The sequence below is a fragment of the Eurosta solidaginis genome, chromosome X, assembly GCF_040869045.1.
Source record: "Eurosta solidaginis isolate ZX-2024a chromosome X, ASM4086904v1, whole genome shotgun sequence".
Lineage (NCBI taxonomy): Eukaryota > Metazoa > Arthropoda > Insecta > Diptera > Tephritidae > Eurosta > Eurosta solidaginis.
Window position 1 is genome coordinate 90,204,477 of NC_090324.1, and position 25,595 is coordinate 90,230,071.

The 25,595-nt window shown below is 31.1% G+C and overlaps 3 pseudogenes; all 3 read right to left on the reverse strand.

Moving 5' to 3' along the window:
* Nucleotides 1–243: 243 nt before the first annotated feature.
* On the reverse strand, nt 244–11,361 carry LOC137235047 (NADH-ubiquinone oxidoreductase chain 2-like; annotated as a pseudogene).
* A 1,094-nt stretch (nt 11,362–12,455) lies between these two features.
* LOC137235048 (NADH-ubiquinone oxidoreductase chain 2-like) lies at nt 12,456–20,008 on the reverse strand (annotated as a pseudogene).
* A 1,283-nt stretch (nt 20,009–21,291) lies between these two features.
* LOC137234668 (ATP synthase subunit a-like) lies at nt 21,292–24,947 on the reverse strand (annotated as a pseudogene).
* Between the last annotated feature and the right edge of the window lie 648 nt (nt 24,948–25,595).

Genomic DNA, 25,595 nt, shown 5'->3' on the forward strand with positions numbered 1-25,595 from the left:
AGTTTTATAGTCAATAATCACATTAGATTGCAAATCTAAAGGAGTAATTAAATTACTAAGGCTTAAAAGGCTCTACTAATATTTATAGCTTTGAAGGCTATTAGTTTTTTTAACTTAAAACCTTCAAAAATATTAGTAGAATAGTGTGTGAATTATAGAAATTGTAATTAAACTAAATGTTGAAATAAAGGAAAGTATTAATATTCATTTAATGAAAAAATTATTTGATTTTATTAAAAATATTCAATTATTTTCATAATAATTTAATATGAATGAAGCAAACATAATCATAAATAGAACAATAATGTAATTAATGATATTTTTAATATAATTGTTACCAATAAATATTGGTTATTTACAATTAAATGTTGAATTACTAATCATTTTGGTAAGAATCCAATAAATGGAGGTAATCCTCCTAAAGATAGTAGATTTAATAGTAAAATAAATTTTAAAATTTTTAAATTAAAAAATTAATTGAATAATTGGTTTATATAATAAATTTCAAAGTTTTTGAATAGAAAAATTACACTAAATGATAAAAATGAATAAAATCAGAAATATGTAATTCATAATACCTCATTAATTTGTATTGTTGCTAATATTCATCCTAAATGAGTAATTGATGAAAAAGCTATTAATTTTCGTAATGAGGTTTGATTTAATCCTCCTAAGGAACCAATAATAATTGATATAATAATAACAAAATTTATAAAATTAATATTAATTAAATAAGAAATTAATATTATAGGGGCAATTTTTTGTCATGTTATTAAAATTAAATTATTATTTCATGATAATCCTTCTATAACTATTGGAAATCAAAAATGTAAAGGAGCTGTACCTCTTTTTAATAATAAAGAAGAAATTAAAATTCATTTACTAAATAAATAATCGTTTTGTATTAATAAAGTATTTATGTATATCATAATAATACAAAATAATAGAATTGCTGATGCAATTGTTTGAATTAAGAAATATTTTAAAGAAGCTTCTGTAGATATTAGATTATTATTGTTACTATCTATTATTAGGGGGATAAAAGATAATAAATTAATTTCTAAACCTATTCAAGCTCTTAATCAAGAATTTGATGAAATTGTAATTATTGTTCTTATTAATAATATTGAAAAGAATATAATTTTTGCAGAATTATTAAAAATGGAAAAGAAAAGGATTTGTAACCTTTATAAATGGGGTATGAACCCAGTAGCTTTATTAGCTTATCTTTTTATATTTTAGTGTAAGACGCACCAAAGTTTTTTAGATTTTTTAGAAATAGTTTAATTCTATTAAATATAATGAATGTAATAAAATTACATTATTTATCCTATCAAGATAACCCTTTTTCAGGCAATTCATTAAGTTAAAATAGACGGATTTCTATTGTATTTTTTAGAATGTAAAATTATCTGACTCTAGAATGTGTTTGTACGATATGGGAATCAAATGAAAGGTGTTACTGAGCATTTTAAGAGGGAGTGGGCATTAGGTCTATAGGTGGACGCCTTTTCGAGATATCGCCATAAAGGTGGACCAAGGGTGACTCTAGAATGTTTGTACGATATGGGTATCAAACGAAAGGTGTTACTGAGCATTTTAAGAGGGAGTGGGCATTAGGTCTATAGGTGGACGCCTTTTCGAGATATCGCCATTAGGGTGGGCCAGGGGTGACTCTAGAATGTGTTTGTACGATATGGGTATCAAACGAAAGGTGTTACTGAGCATTTTAAGAGGGAGTGGGCATTAGGTCTATAGGTAGACGCCTTTTCGAGATATCGCCATTAGGGTTGGCAGGGGTGACTCTAGAATGTGTTTGTACGATATGGGTATCAAATGAAAGGTGGTAATGAGTATTTTAAAAGGGAGTAATCCTTAGTTCTATAGGTGGACGGCTTTTCGAGATATCGCCATAAAGGTGGACCAAGGGTGACTCTAGAATGTTTGTACGATATGGGTATCAAACGAAAGTTGTTACTGAGCATTTTAAGAGGGAGTGGGCATTAGGTCTATAGGCGGACGCCTTTTCGAGATATCGCCATTAGGGTGGGCCAGGGTGACTCTAGAATGTGTTTGTACGATATGGGTATCAAATGAAAGGTGGTAATGAGTATTTTAAAAGGGAGTAATCCTTAGTTCTATAGGTGGACGCCCTTTCGAGATATCGCCATAAAGGTGGACCAAGGGTGACTCTAGAATGTTTGTACGATATGGGTATCAAACGAAAGGTGTTACTGAGCATTTTAAGAGGGAGTGGGCATTAGGTCTATAGGTGGACACCTATTCGAGATATCGCCATTAGGGTGGGCCAGGGGTGACTCTAGAACGTTTGTACGATATGGGTATCAAACGAAAGGTGTTACTGAGCATTTTAGGAGGGAGTGGGCATTAGGTCCTTTTCGAGATATCGCCATTAGGGTGGGCCAGTGGTGACTCTAGAATGTTTGTATGATATGGGTATCAAACGAAAGGTGTTACTGAGCATTTTAAGAGGGAGTGGGCATTGGGTCTATAGGTGGACGCCTTTTTGAGATATCGCCATTAGGGTGGGCCAGGGGTGACTCTAGAATGTTTGTACGATATGGGTAAATAACGAAAGGTGTTACTGAGCATTTTAAGAGGGATCGGGCATTAGGTCTATAGGTGGACTTTTCGAGATATCGCCATTAGGGTGGGTCAGGGGTGACTCTAGAATGTGTTTGTACGATATTGATATCAAATTAAAGGTATTAATGAGGGTTTTAAAAGCGAGTGGCCCTTAGATGTATATGTGAAGGCGTTTTCGCGATATCGACCAAAATGTGGACCAGGTTATCCAGAAAATCGGGTACTGCTAATTTATTTATATATGCAATACTATTAACAGTATTCCTGCCAAGATTCCAAACGCTGTTGATTTCGCCTTGTAGAACTTTTTCATTTTCTTCTGCTTAATATGGTAGGTGTCACACCCATTTTACAAAGTTTTTTCCAAAGTTATATTTTGCGTCAATAAACCAATCCAATTACCATGTTTCATCCCTTTTTTCGTATTTGGTATAGAATTATGGCATTTTTTTCATTTTTCGTAATTTTCGATATCGATAAAGTGTGTGGGAGTGGGCATTAGGTCTATAGGCGGACGCCTTTTCGAGATATCGCCATTAGGGTGGGCCAGGGTGACTCTAGAATGTGTTTGTACGATATGGGTATCAAATGAAAGGTGGTAATGAGTATTTTAAAAGGGAGTAATCCTTAGTTCTATAGGTGGACGCCCTTTCGAGATATCGCCATAAAGGTGGACCAAGGGTGACTCTAGAATGTTTGTACGATATGGGTATCAAACGAAAGGTGTTACTGAGCATTTTAAGAGGGAGTGGGCATTAGGTCTATAGGTGGACACCTATTCGAGATATCGCCATTAGGGTGGGCCAGGGGTGACTCTAGAACGTTTGTACGATATGGGTATCAAACGAAAGGTGTTACTGAGCATTTTAGGAGGGAGTGGGCATTAGGTCTATAGGTGGACGCCTTTTCGAGATATCGCCATTAGGGTGGGCCAGTGATGACTCTAGAATGTTTGTACGATATGGGTATCAAACGAAAGGTGTTACTGAGCATTTTAAGAGGGAGTGGGCATTGGGTCTATAGGTGGACGCCTTTTTGAGATATCGCCATTAGGGTGGGCCAGGGGTGACTCTAGAATGTTTGTACGATATGGGTAAATAACGAAAGGTGTTACTGAGCATTTTAAGAGGGAGTGGGCATTAGGTCTATAGGTGGACGCCTTTTCGAGATATCGCCATTAGGGTGGGCCAGGGGTGACTCTAGAACGTTTGTACGATATGGGTATCAAACGAAAGGTGTTACTGGGCATTTTAGGAGGGAGTGGGCATTAGGTCTATAGGTGGACACCTTTTTGAGATATCGCCATTAGGGTGGGCCAGTGATGACTCTAGAATGTTTGTACGATATGGGTATCAAACGAAAGGTGTTACTGAGCATTTTAAGAGGGAGTGGGCATTGGGTCTATAGGTGGACGCCTTTTAAAGATATCGCTATTAGGGTGGGCCAGGGGTGACTCTAGAATGTTTGTACGATATGGGTAAATAACGAAAGGTGTTACTGAGCATTTTAAGAGGGAGTGGGCATTAGGTCTATAGGTGGACGCCTTTTCGAGATATCGCCATTAGGGTGGGCCAGAGGTGACTCTAGAATGTGTTTGTACGATATGGATATCAAATTAAAGGTATTAATGAGGGTTTTAAAAGCGAATGGCCCTTAGATGTATATGTGAAGGCGGTTTCGCGATATCGACCAAAATGTGGACCAAGCCCGGCACCACTAGCTCCGTGATCGAAGTGTGAGTGATGTCTGCTGGTTCTTCTAAACCGTCTCCCGATGGGAAATGTGTATCGAGAAGCACCTCAAGGGATTCCTCACTATCACGTGACCATTCCCCGTTCTCTTTCTTTATTAGTCCCTGGACTATGTTTCCCTTTGCTAGGACTTTTTTCAACCGTGCTGTTTCACTGGAGCACTCTATGTCCGTACAGAAACTTTTCCATGAGTTTCTCTTCGCCCTGGTAATTTCACGCTTGTAGATCCTCAGTAGATCCCTGTACTCGTCCCGACACGCTTCGCTTTCCGCGGTCTTTGCGAGTTTAAACATTTCTTTTACCTGTCTTCTTAGAAGACTCAGCTCATTGCTCCACCATGGCGGCTTTGCTTTTCCTCTGAATCTTCTTAGAGGGCAAGCTTTGTTATACGCAGTCATAAGCGTCCTTGTTAGGAATTCATTCGACTCCTCCAGTTCCTCTACATTAGCAACCTCTTTGGATTGTCCCAGTTTCGTTTCTACATGTTTCTGGAATTTAGTCCAATTCGTTGCCCTAGGGTTTCTAAGGGTTCCTCCCTTCTCTACCCTCTTTAGTGGGATGCTGAAGCTTATATACGCATGGTCGGAGAAGGATGGTCTATCGAGAACCATCCAATCATACCTTGATATATCACGCTCGGAGCTCAATGTAATATCCAGAACATTGCTGGATGTTGGACCAATGTATGTAGGAACATTTCCCCTGTTGGCTATCTGCAAATTGGTTTGCAGGATGTAACAAAATAGAGATTCGCCTCTCTCGTTCGTATCTGCTCCTCCCCACGCATTGTGGTACGCATTTGCATCTGCGCCTATGACCAACCGCCCTTTGCGCCCTTCCTCCTGTACTAGCCTTTTGCACTCCATCGGTGGAACCTCCGCAGCATGGGCCATGTAGCAGGACGCCAGGATAAATGCCTGCTTATTCTTTTGCTCAACGGCCACCGCTACGAGATCCTCGGTGGTGTAATTAGGCAGCATATATGAATGCAGCTGTTTCCTTACCATTACTACAGCTCGCACCCTTCCTTCCGTTTGTGCGTAGTAAACGCCAAACCCGCGCGCGCTAAGTCCAGAAACCTTTCCTCCCGATGAGAGCCACGGCTCCTGGATCAGCGCCACGTTAAACGAACCCTCCTCAAGGGTTAGGAGGAGTTCGCTCGACGCCACTTTACTGTGTTGGAGGTTTATCTGTAGGACTCGCAGCACCATTGGGCTGTTTGTCCCCCTCCAGCACCTTCGTCTTGACGTCGTCGTCCTCCTCTTGCCCTTTTGGTTTAGAGTATTCGAGGCGCCCTTCAGCCCCTCGTGAATGTTGTGCCGTTTGTTCCTCTGTGCGAGTCACAGCACCATTTAGCGTTTGGTCCTCTTCTAGCACGTTCGTGGTGACGTCGGGGACCTCCACCTGTCTTTTTTCCCTTAGGCTTCTGAGGTCCTTTTCGACTTCGCCCACTTCCAGCGTGTTAGGATTTTTATCCTCGGGACTTCTTTTCCTGAGTCGCATGTAAATTTTGCCAGTGCCAAAGGACATTTTGCCAAGCTGCGTGTACAAAATATCCTCCGCCTGCTTGTTTATTTGGAAGATGTAGAACTGACCATCCTCGGTAGGCCGAGATACAGTAAGTACCTTCCAATCCTGTGTCGGTATGTTCGGATTCTGATTCTGCAGAAGTCGCAGTGTATCCTCCGACTTCATCACGCATGGTATCCATACCTTAACTTTTGGTACCGTGGGGATTTGCGCTTTATCCAGCACCTCAAACCGCGCGTTCGTGCCTTGCCTTTGGAGGTTTGGAACGACTTCCTCCAGCCACCGCAAGCTCGCGATGTTGTCGCACGCTATCATCTTCACACCATTATACCATCCCCCCGAATCAAAGGTTGGAAGGGGCTTACTTGGTTGTTCCCGCATCATCTTAAGCATTAAGCTAATAAGCTCCCTTTCCACAGATCTCCACCTTTCAGTAGTCATTTGTCCGAACGGACTGCTACGATCAACCAGCGCCACAGTCAGTGACTGCTTTGCCACATCACTCATCTTCTCGGGAAAAGCAGGAGTCTTAGTGTTATCTCCCTTTGGAACCTCCGAGAACACCGGAGTCTTCGCGTTAACTCCCTTTAGCGCCTCCGATAAAGCCGGAGTCTTAGCGTTATCTCCCTTTGGCTTATCTCCTACTTCCGTAGTTGGAACTTCCCTCTGACTGGCAGCTTTCGAGGTAGTTGCTACCTCGCTATTGGAACCCATCTGTCTTACAGCTTTGGGCCTACTTGTCTTGTCTATGCGACTGCCCTGCCTCGCGGCTCTAGGACTGGGTCCTTTCTGCCTCTTGAAAGCAGGCTTGTCGCCTTCTGCCGAACGTTGCCTCTTCATTCTGCCATTCGACGCTTCTTCCTCCTCGTACCGGTTGCAGAACCGAGGGTTTCTCGCAGCAAACCTTTTGAACTGCCTTCGACCTACTTCTACCGCTTCATGGGCCCATTCCAAGCGCTCGATCTCCACTTCTGTTGGGTCGACCACTGCTCCCAAGCGTTGTACAATTCTTAGTGCTGCACGGTACTGCGAGAGAGCTCTTTTACTTCCTCTGCTCCGTACCCTTCTCCACTCTTCTACTCCGTTTTCATTTGTGTGCTTCTCCAACACGGAGTTCATTGAATCAGCACTACTCTCGCTCCCCGAGTCCGACGCATCGCTTAATTCGTATTTGTCGTCCCTGGATTGCGACTCAGTCCTCCTCTTTACATCCTCCTTATTACGTTCAGGTAATGAGTTGTTTATCTTGGTCGTACGACCACCTGCCCGACAAGGCGGGCTCAGCGGTCCAGTATTATATACGGGGAAAGAACCGTCCGCCACAGCAGCGCCCCTTACTGCGGTAAGGCCATAAATACTTCCCGAGATGGCCCGGTATCGGGAAGGCTCCGTTCGAATACAGCCGAATTTATCCCCTGGCTGCAAATCGTTCAATAGGCACGGTCCGCATAACACCCTGGATTAGGGGTTGGCAGTTCTTGGTCACCGACATCCCGCCGCCCTCCTATGAGGCGAAACGGCGTAGATGTCAGTCCTAAACAGCTCCGCCTCATAGTCGGGCGCTATGGAGTTCGGCTAAGCCCTCACACCAACGACAAGGTGCCTACCCTAGTGAGGGACTTAATATGGTAGGTGTCACACCCATTTTACAAAGTTTTTTCCAAAGTTATATTTTGCGTCAATAAACCAATCCAATTACCATGTTTCATCCCTTTTTTCGTATTTGGTATAGAATTATGGCATTTTTTTCATTTTTCGTAATTTTCGATATCGATAAAGTGGGCGTGGTTATGGTCGGATTTCGGCCATTTTTTATACCAAGATAAAGTGAGTCCAGATAAGTACGTGGACTAAGTTTAGTAAAGATATATCGGTTTTTGCTCAAGTTATTGTGTTAACGGCCGAGCGGAAGGCCAGACGGTGGACTGTGTACAAAAACTGGGCGTGGCTTCCACCGATTTCGCCCATTTTCACAGAAAACAGTTACCGTCATAGAATCTATGCCCCTACCAAATTTAAGAAGGATTGGTAAATTTTTGTTCGACTTATGGTATTAAAAGTATTCTAGACAAACTAAACGAAAATGGGCGGAGCCACGCCCATTTTGAAATTTTCTTTTATTTTTGTATTTTGTTGCATCATATCATTACTGGAGTTGAATTTTGACTTAATTTACTTATATACAGTAAAGATATTAAATTTTTTGTTAAAATTTGAATTTGAAAAAATTTTTTTTTAAAAAGTGGGCGTATTCTTCATCCAATTTTGCTAATTTTTATTTGGCACATATATAGTAATAGTAGTAACGTTCCTGCCAAATTTCATCATAATATCTTCAACGACTGCCAAATTACAGCTTGCAAAACTTTTAAATTTCCTTCTTGTAAAAGTGGGCGGTGCCACGCCCATTGTACAAAATCTTACTAATTTTCTATTCTTCGTCATAACGTTAACCCATCTACCAAGTTTCATAGCTTTATCCGCATTTGGCAATGAATTATCCCATTTTTTCGGTTTTTCGAAATTTTCGATATCGAAAAAATGGGCGTGGTTATAGTCCGATATCGTTCATTTTAAATAGCGATCTGAGATGGGTCCCCAGGAATCTACATACCAAATTTCATCAAGATACCTCAAAATTTACTCAAGTTATCGTGTTAAGGGACAGACATACGGACGGACATGGCTCAATCAATTTTTTTTTCGATACTGATGATTTTGATATATGGAAGTCTATATCTATCTCGATTCCTTTATACCTGTACAACCAACCGTTATCCAATCAAAGTTAATATACTCTGTGAGATCTGCTCAACTGAGTATAAAAATAAAATTAAAGAAAAAAAAACTTTTTTAAAAATAAGCTTTTATTATTGGTTAATAAAATTAACTAAAAAGTAAACAATAAATTGACTCTAAAGAAATATAACACTTTATAAGTTCATTGTAAGCTTTAACGATAATTAGGCTTTTTCGTCTGCGACAAAAGAATTCTATATTGTACATAAATATATATTTTTAACATTAAAACTTTACACCTAAATTATTAAACCTTACAGTTTATATCACAGTTCTAATTGTTTTAATAAAAAACGTGTTGAATTTTGATGGTATAATTAAGAACATTTAGGATCTCCTTTTCTTGCTATCGCAATGTAACACGCTTTTATTAGAACAATTAGGACTGTGATATAAACTGTAAGGTTTAATAATTTAGGTGTAAAGTTTTAATGTTAAAAATATATAATTATGTACAATATAGAATTCTTTTGTCGCAGACGAAAAAGCCTAATTATCGTTAAAGCTTACAATGAACTTATAAAGTGTTATATTTCTTTAGAGTCAATTTATTGTTTACTTTTTAGTTAATTTTATTAACCAATAATAAAAGCTTATTTTTAAAAAAGTTTTTTTTTTATTTAATTTTATTTTTTACTTTTTAGTTCGTTTTATTAACAAGTAATAGAAGCTTGTTCTTAGAAAAGCCTTTTTCTTAAATTTAATTTAAAAAGGGATTTTTTTAAATTTTTAGTAGGGTAAAATATTGTTTAAATTAGTTACGTAATCTTTACTTAGTTATTTGTAACGTTTCTCATTCTATCCATTTCTTTTAATGCATCAACTTACTTTTTAGTTAATTTTATTAGCCAATAATAAAAGCTTATTTTTAAAAAAGTTTTTTTTCTTTAATTTTATTTTTTTCTTTAATTTTAATATATCATACTCCGAATATATTGGGGCATATTCATAATCGAAATAAAATATGACTAAGTTAGTTGAAGCTTTTTTGACAGAGAGCACATATAAAATTATGTCAAACAGTTTTAAATAACTTAACTTTGCCTATGCCGCGTTCAGTTTACAACTACTTATTGCAGATCTCTCATCTGTGGGTTAAATCTGTTTTAAAATAAAATTCTACTTTCGCTTAGCTAAAATTCCATCGCCAAAAATCTGTAAAACAAAATCAAGTGCGCAGAAAAGTATGCAACACTTACCGATAACAGCCTAACGGCGTTAGCGTTCGTTGTATCACAGAATTTTTACACTTTGAAAATGACGGCTGTTGTTTGCAAGGTTGCATTCCTTTGAGTCTTCGTTTTCACCATCTGGATTAGCAGTCATGAGCCTGGACATTCGTGCAATTTTAGTGATGTAAATTGCATGGCGCCAGCGCCAATGCGGTGCCAGCTCAATGGTAGCTCATTGACGAAATGACTCCAATCGAATATTTGACGTTACTTAGTAGTGAGTGCGTAGTACATTTCACTTGCGCTATTGAGTGAAACGACTTTTGTGTGTCAGGCACGAGTTTGGTGTTATTGGCGCTACTGGCAATGATGACACTGAGCTGATGGCGGTAGCGCTGGTAGTTCAGCTTTTGAGTTGTATATTTTATATTTAATGCACAATTAATATGGGTGTGTTTGAGCGGCCAAGTAATAACAGTAGTATTGCTAAAGTGCTGCTAAGTTGATGGAATGTCGCTAATTTCCTAGCGATTATCAATAGATTGTCAATATTTCGTTCAACGGGCACGCGTAATTGCCACATCTGCTCAAATTTTCCAAGTTTTTCCATTCTTGATTTAACTTAAGCTGTTATGCCAATATTTTTCTGCCAGTTTTTTTCAAATACGTAATTTTTCCAAAAGCAAAATAAATTACAGAAAAGATTACAGAGTTATACTGTTTTCACACAGAAACTTAATGATCTCATTTCACCTGCTAATGAAATCGTAAATTTTTTTCTTTCACACAGAAGTAACTGCTCGATTAGTATGAAGGATGAGACAGACAATCCTGGCGGAACGATACAAGGTGGGAGCATGGTGACATACCTACAAACAAAAAAATTCCATGTACTTGTAAATTCGATGGACAAATGTCAAAATCGTACTGCGCCGGTAGTTGATGTATCAAATCAAATAAACAAGGTTATAATCAGCTGTTCGATGCGGCCACCTTGTATCGTTCCGCCATGCAGACAATGACATTTGCTTTTAAAACTAAGAAGCGGAAACGGAAGCGGAACGTTGTCAACAGAGTTGCATTGTGCTTTTGACTTCATTAGGCATTCGACTAGCTACTAATGAAATAATAATAGATTCGAATTTTGTTGGGAAGATTGAGCTCAATAAGCGTCTTAATGTAGAAAACTGCCTTTATTATTCAATAAGCCGTCTGTGTGAAAACAGTATTAAACAGCCTTAAAAATTCAGCTATGTTGGTTATACACAGAAATACAACAGAGGGTTGTGTCTCCGCTTTTCGCAAGCGTTGAGATTCACCACGCGTGACACGCGTGATTCACCACGTCCAAATATCACAATCCACGGATAGGTACCGGCGGGTTTGTATGGGACTTAGGCTGTTATGCCAAAGTAAATACAAATCTTTACCGATAACTGTGTTATCGATTAATTTATCGAATTATAACAAAGTAACATTGCATTGTCATCGGAGTTATACATGTGTGCAAAATTTCAGCTCAATCGGACACCGGGAAGTGTATCAAATTTAACTTGCAAGATTCCATTACAGACAACAAAAGTGAAACTAAATAAAAGCTTATAAAAATTTAACTTGCAAGATTCCATTACAGACAACAAAAGTGAAACTAAATAAAAGCTTATAATAAATAGGCTTTTTTTTTTAATACCAAGAGTTTAAAAAAAATTATATAAAATTCATTTTAAATATGTAATATATCAAATAATTAAAATTAGTTTTTAAAAAATTACTGATTTTTTTTATATAAATAATAAAAAGTTCTAATATATATAGATATAAGAGTTAAAATCACAACTTTAACATAGATATATAGATGTATATCGTTTATTTATTTTGAATATTTTAATTTATAAAAATTTCTAATAATAGATTATAATAATAATAATCAAATTTTACAAAACTAATCTCTATTTCTATTATTTATTAATAATATATATAAATTTTTAAAATTTACAATTAAATTATTTTATTTTGTTAATAAAAATAATTTTTTTAGATTTTGAATTATTGATCATTTTCATTTTATATTTTATTATGAAATTGATTTTTATTAAAAATTTTAGAATTATTGATCATTTTTAATTTTATTTAATAATTAATTAATAATTAATTAGGGGTTGATTATTAGTTATTTATTTTATTAAAAATTATAGAATTATTGATCATTTTTAATTTTATTTAATAATTAATTAATAATTAATTAGGGGTTGATTATTAGTTATTTATTTTATTAAAAATTTTAGAATGATTGATCATTTTAAATTTTATTTAATATTTATTATTATTTATAGAAATATTTCTTTTTAATTAAAGTTTTATAGTCAATAATCACATTAGATTGCAAATCTAAAGGAGTAATTAAATTACTAAGGCTTAAAAGGCTCTACTAATATTTATAGCTTTGAAGGCTATTAGTTTTTTTAACTTAAAACCTTCAAAAATATTAGTAGAATAGTGGGTGAATTATAGAAATTGTAATTAAACTAAATGTTGAAATAAAGGAAAGTATTAATATTCATTTAATGAAAAAATTATTTGATTTTATTAAAAATATTCAATTATTTTCATAATAATTTAATATGAATGAAGCAAACATAATCATAAATAGAAAAATAATGTAATTAATGATATTGTTACTATAATTGTTACCAATAAATATTGATTATTTACAATTAAATGTTGAATTACTAATCATATTGGTAAGAATCCAATAAATGGAGGTAATCCTCCTAAAGATAGTAGATTTAATAGTAAAATAAATTTAAACATTTTTAAATTAAAAAATTAATTGAATAATTGGTTTATATAATAAATTTCAAAGTTTTTGAATAGAAAAATTATACTAAATGATAAAAATGAATAAAATCAGAAATATGTAATACATAATATCTCATTAATTTGTATTGCTGCTAATATTCATCCTAAATGAGTAATTGATGAAAAAGCTATTAATTTTCTTAATGAGGTTTGATTTAATCCTCCTAAGGAACCAATAATAATTGATGTAATAATAACAACATTTATAAAATTAATATTAATTAAATAAGAAATTAATATTATAGGGGCAATTTTTTGTCATGTTATTAAAATTAAATTATTATTTCATGATAATCCTTCTATAACTGTTGGAAATCAAAAATGTAAAGGAGCTGTACCTCTTTTTAATAATAAAGAAGAAATTAAAATTCATTTACTAAATAAATAATCGTTTTGTATTAATAAAGTATTTATGTATATCATAATAATACAAAATAATAGAATTGCTGATGCAATTGTTTGAATTAAGAAATATTTTAAGGAAGCTTCTGTAGATATTAGATTATTATTGTTACTATCTATTATTAGGGGGATAAAAGATAATATATTAATTTCTAAACCTATTCAAGCTCTTAATCAAGAATTTGATGAAATTGTAATTATTGTTCTTATTAATAATATTGAAAAGAATATAATTTTTGCAGAATTATTAAAAATGGAAAAGAAAAGGATTTGTAACCTTTATAAATGGGGTATGAACCCAGTAGCTTTATTAGCTTATCTTTTTATATTTTAGTGTAAGATGCACACAAGTTTTTGATACTTTTAGAAATAGTTTAATTCTATTAAATATAATGAATGTAATAAAATTACATTATTTATCCTATCAAGATAACCCTTTTTCAGGCAATTCATTAAGTTAAAATAGACGGATTTCTATTGTATTTTTTAAAATGTAAAATTATCTTTTTTAAAATTAAAGATTAAAATTCATTATAAACAAGTAAGGAAGGCTAAGTTCGGGTGTAACCGAACATTACATACTCAGTTGAGAGCTGTGGAGACAAAATAAGGAAAATCACCATGTAGGAAAATGAACCTAGGGTAACCCTGGAATGTGGTTGTATGACATGTGTATCAAATGGAAGGTATTAAAGAGTATTTTAGGAGAGAGTAGGCCATAGTTCTATGGATGGACGCCATTTAGGGATATCGCCATAAAGGTGGACCAGGGCTGACTCTAGAATTTGTTTGTACGATATGGGTATCAAATGAAAGGTGTTACTGAGCATTTTAAGAGGGAGTGGGCATTAGGTCTATAGGCGGACGCCTTTTCGAGATATCGCCATTAGGGTGGGCCAGGGTGACTCTAGAATGTGTTTGTACGATATGGGTATCAAATGAAAGGTGGTAATGAGTATTTTAAAAGGGAGTAATCCTTAGTTCTATAGGTGGACGCCCTTTCGAGATATCGCCATAAAGGTGGACCAAGGGTGACTCTAGAATGTTTGTACGATATGGGTATCAAACGAAAGGTGTTACTGAGCATTTTAAGAGGGAGTGGGCATTAGGTCTATAGATGGACACCTATTCGAGATATCGCCATTAGGGTGGGGCAGGGGTGACTCTAGAACGTTTGTACGATATGGGTATCAAACGAAAGGTGTTACTGAGCATTTTAGGAGGGAGTGGGCATTAGGTCTATAGGTGGACGCCTTTTCGAGATATCGCCATTAGGGTGGGCCAGTGGTGACTCTAGAATGTTTGTACGATATGGGTATCAAACGAAAGGTGTTACTGAGCATTTTAAGAGGGAGTGGGCATTGGGACTATAGGTGGACGCCTTTTTGAGATATCGCCATTAGGGTGGGCCAGGGGTGACTCTAGAATGTTTGTACGATATGGGTAAATAACGAAAGGTGTTACTGAGCATTTTAAGAGGGAGTGGGCATTAGGTCTATAGGTGGACGCCTTTTCGAGATATCGCCATTAGGGTGGGCCAGGGGTGACTCTAGAATGTGTTTGTACGATATGGATATCAAATTAAAGGTATTAATGAGGGTTTTAAAAGCGAGTGGCCCTTAGATGTATATGTGAAGGCGTTTTCGCGATATCGACCAAAATGTGGACCAGGTTATCCAGAAAATCGGGTACTGCTAATTTATTTATATATGCAATACCATTAACAGTATTCCTGCCAAGATTCCAAACGCTGTTGATTTCGCCTTGTAGAACTTTTTCATTTTCTTCTACTTAATAGGGTAGGTGTCACACCCATTTTACAAAGTTTTTTCCAAAGTTATATTTTTCGTCAATAAACCAATCCAATTACCATGTTTCATCCCTTTTTTCGTATTTGGTATAGAATTTTGGCATTTTTTTCATTTTTCGTAATTTTCGATATCGATAAAGTGGGCGTGGTTATGGTCGGATTTCGGCCATTTTTTATACCAAGATAAAGTGAGTTCAGATAAGTACGTGGACTAAGTTTAGTAAAGATATATCGGTTTTTGCTCAAGTTATGGTGTTAACGGCCGAGCGGAAGGCCAGACGGTGGACCGTGTATAAAAACTGGGCGTGGCTTCCACCGATTTCGCCCATTTTCACAGAAAACAGTTACCGTCACAGAATCTATGCCCCTACCAAATTTAAGAAGGATTGGTAAATTTTTGTTCGACTTATGGCATTAAAAGTATTCTAGACAAACTAAATGAAAATGGGCGGAGCCACGCCCATTTTGAAATTTTCTTTTATTTTTGTATTTTGTTGCATCATATCATTGCTGGAGTTGAATTTTGACTTAATTTACTTATATACAGTAAAGATATTAAATTTTTTGTTAAAATTTGAATTAAAAAAAATTTTTTTTAAAAAGTGGGCGTGTTCTTCATCCAATTTTCTAATTTTTATTTAGCACATATATAGTAATAGTAGTAACGTTCTTGCCAAATTTCATCATGATATCTTCAACGACTGCCAAATTACATCTTGCAAAACTTTTAAATTTCCTTCTTGTAAAAGTGGGCGGTGCCACGCCCATTGTACAAAATCTTACTAATTTTCTATTCTGCGTCATAACGTTAACCCATCTACCAAGTTTCATAGCCTTATCCGCCTTTGGCAATGAATTATCCCATTTTTTCGGTTTTTCGAAATTTTCGATATCGAAAAAATGGGCGTGGTTATAGTCCGATATCGTTCATTTTAAATAGAGATCTGAGATAGATCCCAGGAATCTACATACCAAATTTCATCAAGATACCTCAAAATTTGCTCAAGTTATCGTGTTAAGGGACAGACGGACGGACGGACGGACGGACGGGCGGACGGACGGACGGACATGGCTCAATCAATTTTTTTTCGATACTGATGATTTTGATATATGGAAGTCTATATCTATCTCGATTCCTTTATACCTGTACAACCAACCGTTATCCAACCAAAGTTAATATACTCTGTGAGCTCTGCTGAACTGAGTATAAAAATAAATAGGGGTTTTTTTTTAATACCAAGAGTTTAAAAAAAATTATGTAAAATTCATTTTAAATATGTAATATATCAAATAATTAAAATTAGTATTTAAAAAATTACTGATTTTTTTTATTTAAATAATAAAAAGTTCTAATATATATAGGTATAAGAGTTAAAATCACAACTTTAATATAGATATATAGATGTATATCGTTTATTTATTTTGAATATTTTAATTTATAAAAGTTTCTAATAATAGATTATAATAATAATAATCAAATATTACAAAACTAATCTCTATTTCTGAATTTTAGGGTTTTTTTTGGACAAGATTAATATGCATCTATTAATATATTAAATATTTATATATATATAGTTATTTATTGATCTCTATAGTATATCTCTTAAGTATAACGAAAAAAATATAATTTTTAAATAAAATGTCATGTATATAAAATAATTAGATGGAACGTATCTATCTTAGTATAAAGAAAATTGATTAGTAACAAAATTTTAAATTTTTTTTAAAAATTTCGAAATTTTTTGAAATAAAAAAAATTACGAAAATGATCAATAATTCTAAAATTTTTAATATTGTAAAAAATTGAAATTTTGTTAAAAATTAAAAATTTTTATAATAAATTTAAAAATTTTGAAATTTTATTTATAATTTTTGTTTGATTTTTATTGGTTATTTAATGTAATTTTTATATACTATATTTTATTATTTATTAGTATTATATATAAATCTTTATAATTTAAAATTAAATTATTTTATTTTATTATAACAGGAATTTTTAGATTTTTGAATTATTGACCATTTTCATTTTATATTTTATTATGAAATTGATTTTTATTAAACATTTTAGAATTATTGATCATTTTTAATTTTATTTAATAATTAATTAATAATTAATTAGGGGTTGATTATTAATTATTTATTTTATTAAAATTTTAGAATTATTGATCATTTTCTTATAGTTTACATTTTTATTATTAAGTGAATCTATGGAAAAAATTTTTGCGGGAAGTTAAGTACTATATTAGACTATTTATTTGAAAATGATTAATAATAAAAAAAAATAAAAATTTAACTTTAATTATTAAATATAGTTATTTATTAATAATATATATAAATTTAAAAAAAAAGTAATTTTTTTAGATTTTGAATTACTGATCATTTTCATTTTATATTTTATTATGAAATTGAGTTTTATTAAAAATTTTAGAAGTATTGGTCATTTTTAATTTTATTTAATAATTAACTAGGGGTTGATTATTAGTTATTTACAATATTAAAAATTTTAGAATTATTGATCATTTTCGTAAAGTTTATATTTTTGTTATTAAATGAATTTATGGAAAAAATTTTTGTGGAAAGTTAAGTATATTAGACTTTATTTGAAAATGATTAATAATAAAAAAAAAATAAAAATTGAATTTTAATTATTAAATATAGGTATTTATTAATAATATATATAAATTTTTAAAATTTACAATTAAATTATTTTATTTTGTTAAGAAAAATAATTTTTTTAGATTTTGAATTATTGATCATTTTCATTTTATATTTTATTATGAAATTGATTTTTATTAAAAATTTTAGAATTATTGATCATTTTTAATTTTATTTAATAATTAATTAATAATTAATTAGGGGTTGATTATTAGTTATTTATTTTATTAAAAATTTTAGAATTATTGATCATTTTTAATTTTGTTTAATAATTAATTAATAATTAATTAGGGGTTGATTATTAATTATTTATTTCATTAAAAATTTTAGAATTATTGATCATTTTCTTATAGTTCACATTTTTATTATTAAATGAATCTATGGAAAAAATTTTTGCGGGAGGTTAAGTACTATATTAGACTATTTATTTGAAAATGATTAATAATAAAAAAAATAAAAATTTTATTTTAATTACTAAATATAGTTATTTATTAATAATATAAATACATTTTTAAAATTTACAATTAAATTTTTTTATTTTGTTAAAAAAAATATTTTTTTTAGATTTTGAATTATACATCATTTTCATTTTATATTTTATTATGAAATTGATTTTTATTAAAAAGTTTAGAATTATTGATTATTTTTAATTTTATTTAATAATTAATTAATAATTAATTAGGGGTTGATTATTAGTTATTTATTTGAAGGTTAATATTTAGAATTGTTGATAATTTTTTTTAATTTTTATTAATTGTTTATTAATTGATTATAAATTAATTTATTATTTTTAATTTATTTATTGATTATATTTTATTTATTTTATTTAATGTGATTAATTATTTATTTGAGGCTAAAATTTTGTAATTATTTATTATTTTTATAATTTATATTTTATTAAATTAAATTATGGAAAAATTTCGGGGAGTAAATTACTACATTAAATTATTTAATTAAAAATAATTAATTAATTTTATAATATTTAAAATTTTAGAATTATTGATCTTTTTTTAAATTTTATAATTTTAATTAATTATTTTTATTATTTTTATCTAATATTTATTAATTATTTTTGTATATTTTATAAATATTATTTTTTAATATAAAGTTTTATTTTAGCTTATTTTTTTGTTATAAATTTATTTTATATGTAAATTTTTGTGTGTGTTATTATTTATTTTAATAATTGATATTTTAAATTTTATTCTCAGTAATTAGTTTTATTAATCAATTAAAATTGGAATTATAATTTTATTTAGTATTGGTTAAATTTGTCCCAGCATTCGCGGTTATACAAATAGTACGAATAAAAATTTTTCGATGAAAGATATAAACTAAAAATATATATAAATTTATTAAGTGAAATTTTAAATTTATAATAGTTTTTAAATTTAATTTTATTTAATCTTGGAAGTTTTATTATTAAACTAGGATTAGATACCCTATTATAAAAAATGTAGTTATTTTTCATTAAATTAGAATTAGTTACGTTAATTAAATTGTGGGTCTTTAATTATATTAAATGATGAGGGGTGAATTATGCTTCGAGGTATAATAGGATTAGTAGTTATAAGAATTTTAGGGGGTAGAATATTGAGATGATTATTATTTGTTACTCCTTATATGATTTGTTTACCTTTTTATATAAAATTTTTAACATTATTTATTTGTATTTTAGGAGGATTATTGGGATATATAATTTCTAATGTTTCTTTATTTTATTTTAATAAATCTTTAAATAATTATTTAATTATTAATTATTTTGGATCAATATGATTTATACCTTATATTTCTACTTATGGATTAATTAATTATCCTTTAGTATTGGGAAATATAATTTATAAATCTTTTGATCAAGGTTGATCTGAATTTTTGGGTAGTCAAAATTTATATAATAATTTAATTAAATATTCTCAATTAATTTTTGTTTTTCATAATAAAAATTTAAAATGTATTTAACATTATTTATTTTATGAATTATTATATTGATAATTGTATTATTATTATTGTTTTATTCAAATAGCTTAAATTTAGAGTATAACATTGAAGTTATTAGGGTAATTAAAAATTTTTTGAATATATATATATGTGTGTGTATAAATTTATATTTGTGTATATGTAGTGAATAAATTATAGCAATAATAGTAATTAAATTTATAAAAAAAAATTTTTAGTTTTACAATGAAAATGTAATGTTTTTATTAAACTATATAAATTATAGAAGTATTAATGGAATTAAACCATTAAAAGATAAAAGTTAGCAGCTTTTTCTTGATCATCTTACTTCTATAATTGGAGTTTATGAACTCATTTTTATCATTAACAATGATAAGCCTCTTTTTGGCTTCAATTAATTATTTTGAATAAGGGTATAAATATTACCTAAGGTTAGGTCGAAACTAAATGCAATAAAATTGCTTCATTATTCAAGGTAGATTGAATAATCAATATTTTTTGAATGCAAATCAAATGTTATTTTTAACTACAACCCTATTTATTATATAATTATTTTGATCAGTTTAATATTCCTTGGTTTCATTCATGATAGAGTCCAATAATTAAAATAAAAATAAATGTGATTGAAGTAATAGTTCATATAAACATATTTGATAATTTGATAATTATGATTATAGGTAAAATTAATGCAATTTCTACATCAAAAATTAAGAAAATAATGGTAATTAAAAAGAATCGTAAAGAAAAAGGTAATCGTGATGATGATTTAGGGTCAAATCCGCATTCGAATGGTGAGCTTTTTTCTCGATTGTTGTAATAATTATAATTAATATTATTATTGTTAAGATTAAATAAATTATCTATACTACTGTCGTTAGTAGTCTTTATGATTGGAAATAAAATATACAATTATATTATATAGATTTATTAATTTAATTATATAATATAGATATTAATTAATAAATTATTCATTTCCTCATCAATAAATTGGGAAATATAATAGTAGTCAAATGTCAATATAGCTGCTTCAAATCCGAAATGATGGTTTTTTGAAAAATGATAATTTAAGTGGCGAATTAAACAAATTAATAAAAAAGTTGTTCCGATTAATACCTGAATTCCATGGAATCCTGTAGCTATAAAAAATGTAGATCTATAAATAGAATCTGCAATTGTAAATGGGGCTTCAATATATTCATAAGCTTGAAGAATTCTAAAGTAAATTCCTAATAAAATTGTAAAAAATAATCCTTGTGTTGTTTGTGAATAATTATTTTCTATTAATCTATGATGAGCTCATGTAATTGTTACTCCTGATGTTAATAAAATAATAGTATTTAATAGAGGAATTTGGAAAGGGTTAAAAGGTTTAATTCCTATAGGTGGTCATGAAATACCTAATTCAATCGATGGAGCTAAACTTCTATGAAAAAAAGCTCAAAAAAATGATAAAAAAAATGAAACTTCTGATAAAATAAATAAAATTATTCCTCATCGTAATCCCAGTGTTACAGGTAATGTATGAAGTCCCTGGAATGTTCCTTCTCGTGAGATATCTCGGCATCATTGATAAACAGTTAAAATTTTAATAATATTACCCAATAAAAATAATGAAATATCATATTGATGAAATCATTTTACTAGTCCTGCTATTGAAATTATTGCTCCAATAGCTCCTGTTAAAGGTCAAGGGCTAAAATCTACTAAATGAAATGGATGATTTGCATGTGTTTTCATTTTATAAAATAAATTAATTGATTTCTCTAGAATATAAAGATCTTAATATTGTAAATACATAAGATTGAATAATTGCAACTGCTGATTCAAGTATTAATAGTATAATTTGACTAATTAATATTAATAATATAAATACATTATTAATAGAAGGCCCTGTATTACCTAGTAAAGTTAATAATAAATGACCAGCAATTATATAACAGTTAATCGCACTGCTAAAGTTATTGGTCGAATAATATTACTAATAGTTTCAATGCAAACTATAAATGGTATTAGAATTTTAGGTGTTCCTTGAGGAACAAAAACCAAGATTGCTATGAATGCTGACAACGGGAACATAAATTCCCCTCTTTTTTCTTTAGTTTAATACATACATATGTACGTTGTTTTGTATTTGATATAATATTGCTAATATTTTCTATTTTGTTTATATTCTTGACTCCTTTGTTTTAGTAGCGCGTCGCTGATGATGGACAGCAGGTCTGTCCGAAATGCATTTGTTGTGCCAAATAAAAAATATATGTTGTTAGTGTATCAGTGTGTTTTTTATTTGACAAACTTATTTTGTAGTCAATAAAGGAAATTGGAGAAAAATCATTTTACGTGTTGTCAGACTACAAACCTTAGGTTCGGCTATTTTAATAAATAAATAGTTCTCACACAGTTTATGTAATTATGCAGTCCAAGCAAAAATTGAACCGTTACACTCGCTTGTTAAACAAGAGGGAAAGAATAAAAACTGACATTTTCTTTTTAAAACAATGCAAGTCACTAAAAGTAATACCCAAATTCGCACATATAAAGTGTAGTGTTTCAAATTCGCGTACGAATCGAGTCTTGGCCCAAGCTAAACAAAACTGGATCACGTATGAAATCGAATACCAATATAACCGTCTCGACTCAACGCAGCTTGAATTATACAGTTTACATTTGGAGTTAACAAATTCAATGGACAATATCTCGTTTGCAATTTTCATGGAAAACCAACAAAAATTCTTCGAACAATGCCATAACAGCTTCAAGAAAAAGCGCAATATACAGAATGGCAAATTAAAAAGACTCATCGAGGAACAACTTAGTCAACACCCAAAAGCCCGCCCCGAAATTCGCCCAGTAAAAAACCTCGTAATGAACCTATCTACCGCCATGTTCAACGATGAAGAACTAGATCTATTAAATAGAGGTCTAAATTTTACTCCCCACACAATGTCCGGGAATGTAGAAGATGCCATCGTAGATATTGAATCCGCCATTCAGTTCAAACCGTTAAGTACACAAAAGACAATTCGTGAAACAGCAATGAAAGCAATAACAAATGCTAAACTCAAACATAAAAAGCGTCAGAAACCGGAAGTAATCAATACGATTAAACACTTGAAAGAGAAGGACGTCTACTATATGAAGTCCGATAAAGGTAATAAAGTCGTTATTATGGACAAAAAAGACTACGACCGCCGAATGCATCTCTCTATCGAAGAAGATGGTTTCCACCTTTTAAAACGATCCCCGCTTAATCGTATGGTTAATGACGCCAAATTAATCATCAAAAAAATTTGCGAAGTTTTTAAGACCAATAAATACGCCTTTTTGGTGCCAAATCCTAGTGTACCCAAAATGTACGGTTTGCCAAAGGTCCACAAGGAAGGAGAAAAGATGCGGAAAATCGTCTCCAATACATCATCACCGTTGGTTCGCGTCGCAAAATGGTTGGTAAATGAGTTGAGCAAATATGGAAATTTTGAGGGTGCCAGCATAAAAAACACCTTCGAATTTGTTAACAGGACCAAAGATATAGAAATCCATGAAGGCGAAATTTTTGCATCCTTCGATGTAACAGCATTGTTTCCGAGCATCCCAGTTGATATTGCTATAGAGTCTCTTCGAAAACACCTGGAAAACAAACAGGCCAACCCGGATGAAATAAAAGTTTTAATTGAAGCATCCCAGATTTGTATGTCCCACAATTGTTTTGCCTTCAGAGATAAGTTTTATTCTAATGACTTCGGTACCAGCATGGGAAACCCACTGTCACCACTAATTGCAGAAGCATTCATGACCAAATTCGAAAACGATTTGAAAGCAGAAGGTGTCTTACCTCGAATTTGGATCAGATACGTCGACGATGTGTTTTGCATAATTAAAAAGCAAGAACTTCAACACACATTGGACACAATAAACAACAAATACGACAGCATAAAATTCACAGTTGAAGTGGAAGATGAACAAAACTCCATAAATTTCTTAGACTTGAAATGCACAAGAGTGAACAATAAAATTGACTATGCGGTTTATCGAAAACCCACCTCAACTAACCGTTTAATCACAAGTGATTCTTTCTGCCCCTATCAAACCAAAATAGCTGCATTTCATTCATTGGTTTATCGCCTTGTGAATTTACCACTCTCCGTAATCAATTATAAAAACGAGTATACAAAAATTATTGATCTCGCAACTACCAATGGCTTTGACAAGAAACTCATCGATAAACTAATAAAAAAACATTCCAACTTACACTACAAAAACAATTTAACTACTCTCTTCGCTCAAAATAAAGAAATTAAAACAAACAAATTAGCACGCATACCATTTAGTTATTTTCCTGCTATCACCAATAATTTAACGAACATATTTGAAAAGAATGAAATGAAAATCGTATATACAAACAACAACAAATTGAAAAACATTTTGGGCTCCACAAAAGATACTGTCCCAATGCTTGAGCGTAGCGGCATTTACCAAATTAGCTGCCTGGGTTGCGATGCAAAATATGTTGGACAAACTAGAAGGCAAATCTCTGTTCGTTTCAAAGAACACGAAAAGCACGCCAACAATAAACAAATTCATCGGTCTGCAGTAGCAGCGCATATTCACACGACAAATGACGACAGCTCAACAAAGCACAGCATCGGCACTGTAGAAGAGAGTCTTCATTTAATAAAAGCGGTGCACAACAACAGAAAGTTAGACGCTTACGAATCTCTCTACATCACAAAAACCAAGATTGCTATGAATGCTGACAACGGGAACATAAATTCCCCTCTTTTTTCTTTAGTTTAATACATACATATGTACGTTGTTTTGTATTTGATATAATATTGCTAATATTTTCTATTTTGTTTATATTCTTGACTCCTTTGTTTTAGTAGCGCGTCGCTGATGATGGACAGCAGGTCTGTCCGAAATGCATTTGTTGTGCCAAATAAAAAATATATGTTGTTAGTGTATCAGTGTGTTTTTTATTTGACAAACTTATTTTGTAGTCAATAAAGGAAATTGGAGAAAAATCATTTTACGAGTAAATATATGTTGAGTATTATTGATTCATCCATAAATTATAAAACATATTCATAAAGGTAATGCTATTGTTAATGTAAAAATTAAATGTCTAGTTCTCGTAAAAATATATGGGAATAATCCAATAAAATTATTGAAAATAATGAAATAAAAATAAAAGTGGATCCTGAGTAACTTGTTGGTCCTAATAAAGTTTTGAATTCTTTATGTAAAGATGTTAAGATAAAATTTCATATAATATTTCATCGAGGAGGAATTAATCAATAAGTTGATGGAATAATTAATAGTCCTATAAATGGACTTAATCAATTTAATGATAAATTTAAAATTATTGATGAAGGATCAAATACAGAAAATAAATTAGTTATCATTTTCAGTTTAATGAATTTATTATTTTATTTTTTAAATAATTAGATTTAGATGTTTGATTAATTGATGAATAATAATTAATAATTCTAAATATAATAAATGTAATTGAAAATAAAAAAAATAATATTAATCATCTAATGGGAGCTATTTGTGGAATTAAAAAATATTAAAATTTATTAATAATTTTAGTTTGACATACTAATGTTATAAATTTAACTAATTTTTTATTATAAAATAATTTTATTACTAAATTCATTAGAAGTAATTGCTAATTTACTATTAAGTGGTTTAAGAGACCAATACTTGCTTTCAGTCATCTATTGATGAATTATTATTAATTCATTTAATACAATTTTTTACAGAAATTCTTTCAATTACAATAGGTATAAAACTATGATTAGTTCCACAAATTTCAGAACATTGTCCAAAGAATAATCCAGGACGATTAATTATAAAATTAATTTGATTTAGTCGTCCTGGTGTTCAATCAATTTTTACACCAAGAGCAGGAATTGTTCGTGAATCAATAACATCTGCTGCTGAAACTAAAATTCGAATTTGTGAATTTATAGGTAAAATTAATCGATTATCTACATCTAATAATCGAAAATTATTATTAATTATTTCATTTGTTGGAATTATATATGAGTCAAA